The 3,503-nt window shown below is 37.3% G+C and overlaps 1 protein-coding gene across 1 annotated transcript in view; it reads right to left on the bottom strand.

The window, feature by feature from the left end:
- The window catches only part of zgc:101664 (uncharacterized protein LOC450064 homolog), a 15,219-nt gene extending 13,060 nt beyond the window's left edge, over positions 1–2,159 (bottom strand). The window contains exon 1 of the mRNA XM_024261004.2: positions 1,827–2,159. The gene's annotated coding sequence lies outside the window, so the exon portion shown is untranslated. The remainder of the gene's footprint in view (positions 1–1,826) is intronic.
- Positions 2,160–3,503: the final 1,344 nt, after the last annotated feature.

The raw sequence follows: 3,503 nt of genomic DNA, 5'->3' as shown, positions 1-3,503 counted from the left end.
TTTATTTGGTTTATTTTCTTATTTCTGTTTTTAACTGTACAGTGCTTTGAGCTGTGCAAGCATGAAAAGCGCTCTTTTATAAAGTTTGATTTGATTTATCAGTTCTGGTATCGCCTGTCCGTCCTGCGATAGGATCTCTCCCTCATGTGGGAATCCCTAAGGTTTCTTTTATTTCCTGACTCAGGTTTTTTTAGGAGTTTTTCCTTACCGGGAGGGAGGGTCTAAGGGCAGGGATAACCAGTTTTATTTAGTCTTTAGCTATTTTTCCAGTTTTTTTGGACAATTTTTCTACATCTGTAAACTTACCGCCTTGAAGCCCAATGAGGCAACTTTTTCTTTGTGATATTAGGCTATATAAATTAAACTGAATTGAACTGAACTGTAAGGGGACTGCTAACCACCAATTATCACAAACTCTAACCTAGATCAAACAAGCCAGTGTGCTAAGTTGAATTAGTTAGTAGATTTTCCAACCCACAGAATACATTTAGACTGGCCACGTGATTTCTAAATAACATACCTACACAGACTGTAGAACCCTACCCTTTTTTGGTTTAAACAAAGTGGATTAAAATTTCACTGACTAATTTGGTCACTAAACCCATAAATAAACCTACCATTTTTGTTCAATCTTTTTTTTTTTTTTTATTAAATCCATTCATCCTTTTCTAATCTGATCCACATTTTTTTAAACAATCATTTAAATACTTTTTAAAGTTAAAGAGGCACTGGGTCCTATTTTTAGAGTCCTCGGTATGTCTCTTCCAGAATTTGTACTCTTTATAGTGCAGCCATCTCAGATCTGACACGCATTCACGAGTAGGTAGAGATTGTGCTGTTGTTGCTGGAATAGACCGAGAGCATGAAAAACCCAGTGGAGATATTTTCTTAAAAATCTTAAGAGATTTATCGGTAATATAAGACAGCAAGGTTTTGAAAAGCTTTTTCACACATCCTCTTTGACTCAAATATTTTACATACAGGCCCACAATTGTGTCAGTGATTATTCTGCCTTCGAAAACCATCAAGAACCTTATGAAACCAGGTGATTCCCATATTTTATACAGGTCCTTGAAAATACGCTTGTGGAGTTTATTTTTGACGTATGTAAGATCCATCCGAACTTCTATATCTTCACAGGCAGATAAGAGCAGAGGATAGAATGTTCTATAACTATCACACATCCAATCGAGAGAGTCATTATTTGAATAATAAAAGATCTCAAACAACAGCCTAGACAATGAAAGTGACACAGCGTTCTCCAGTTCAGTAGCAGGTGGTGGTGGTGGTATTGGTGGAGGTGAATATTTTAACTCTGTGTCAATAAACCTCGGTTTTATTGTGCCATTAGATGAGTCGGAGCTTTCTGAATTAAAGTAACTGCTCGTAGATGTAGCAGGTTCTTCAACACATTGAGGTTTCATTTTTGAAATAAAGGCTTTAACTTTTTGACCTAAAACCCTTATTTTTGGTTTGTGAATGTGTGAATCAGAGGAATCAGAGGAATCAGAGTCTGACCAATCATAATCAGATTCTGGAATGGGAATAAATGACATGATCAAAGCTAACTCTCTCTCTGCAGACTCTGATCTTCTCATTTCTTTTGGTTTTTCCCCAAACATTGTAGGCACTGCATTTTTTCTTTTAAAAATCCTGCTGAAGAATTTTTTAACTTTTGTCCATTTTGCAGCCAGCACTGGCATACATGAGTCTGAATTTTCCAATGTGCTTGTTGAAGAGCTCAACTTTGACTCAGTGGATGTATTTTTGGAGCCTGGAGATCCAGGGGTCCTCTCTGAAGACTGTGCGTGTGTGTTAAAACTCACCGTCATTTCGATGCCTGTTGTTTTCCTGGTACGAACACGGTACTGCGTTACAACGTGAATAACGTGAATTACTCTTCCCACGCCTCGATTTCTTTCTTTCTCTTAGTGATTTGTCTTTGTGATAAAAGTCAATAAAAGTGGATCAGGATAGAAGAACATTCCTCGATCGGTGTGACGCCGTTTGCGATCGAATAAACCGAATAATTAGTCACCCGGCATAATTATAAATGACAAAGATGACGAGACAAGAGTCACGGTTTACGCCAGATGACGTCATGCAGACGAGTCATGTCGCAGACGTCGCAGACAGCTTGGGTTGCGGTGCATGCTGGGTAATTTTCGCTCTGACGTTACACGTCAATCATCATAAAAATATCGCGAGAAAGGGCGGGTGCAAAGCGCTTGCATACCGAGGCGAGTGCAGCTGGAAACCTCTACTTGTGTTAGTATGTTGTAAGTTAAGTGTTTAGTAAAAAAAATAATATATCTAAAAATAAATAAAAGAAATGAATAAAAAATGTAAGAAGTAGTGTAAGTTGAGAAGTCTTCAATAAAAAGAAATGAATAACATAAAAAAATAGGTTACATTAAAAAAAATTAAAAAGAGTGCAGCTGGAAATCTGGCACTGCGTGATATTAAGCTGCACAAAACAATATTTGGTCTGTACTTCATATGTTGGATGGTGGAGTGATTTTTTCACCTATGAGCAGTTCTGTCAAAAATATAATTTTATTCCACAAAAATCAGTTTATGCAAAAGTCATCAAAGCTGTTCCATTTGCTTAAGAAAAGGTGCACTATCATATCAAACTATAACACCACAAATACCATCATTACTAGTACAAAGTGTCTCAATATTAGATACAAATTGTAGTAATCTATTAATAAGAGCAACCGATATTTTTACTGGAAAACCTAATAAAAATAATTCATCCATCTTTTTGTCCAATTGTCCCTTTCGGGGTCGCGGGGGTGCCGGAGCCTATCCCGGCTACTGAAGGGCGAAGGCGGGGTACACCCTGGACAGGTCTCCAGTTTGTCACAGGGCCTCAATCACACACATTCACTCTCACATTCACACCTAGGGGCAATTCAGAGTCACCAATGAACCTATGAAGCATGTTTTTGGACGGTGGGAGGAAGCCGGAGTCCCCGGTGAAAACCCACGCATGCACGGGGAGAACATGCAAACTCCACACAGAAAGGTCCCAGCCGGGAGTCGAACCGGGGCCTTCTCGCTCTGAGGCGAGAGCGCTAACCACTGCAGCCCAATAAAAATAATATTTTACATAAATATGATCAGGATATAGTAAATCAATTAAGAACTTTGCATCTAAAATTCCCAATTTTTCCTAAAATTTCCTAAAGTTAAATACTAATTGATATTTATCCGTCTAGAGGACTCTTAAGATTACGGTTTAATATAAATGATAACATATGTACATTCTGTAAAAAAGGAAATTGAAACCACACAACTTATTTTTTTTACTTTCATCCACAAATACAGATATTTTGGAAAGAGTTGCCTAAGACTGTTGAGGACAAAGAGGGGAAAAGAGCAACAAATACAAATGAAAGAAAAATAAAATAGCATTTTTTTTTAAGTAAGGATTACTTAATTAGCATTTATTTCAATTCAATTCAGTTTTATCTATATCCCAAAAATTGCCTCATTGG

Source organism: Oryzias melastigma, linkage group LG9, assembly GCF_002922805.2.
Source record: "Oryzias melastigma strain HK-1 linkage group LG9, ASM292280v2, whole genome shotgun sequence".
NCBI classification, from domain to species: Eukaryota; Metazoa; Chordata; class Actinopteri; order Beloniformes; family Adrianichthyidae; genus Oryzias; species Oryzias melastigma.
This window is presented reverse-complemented; position numbering and strand designations above follow the sequence as displayed.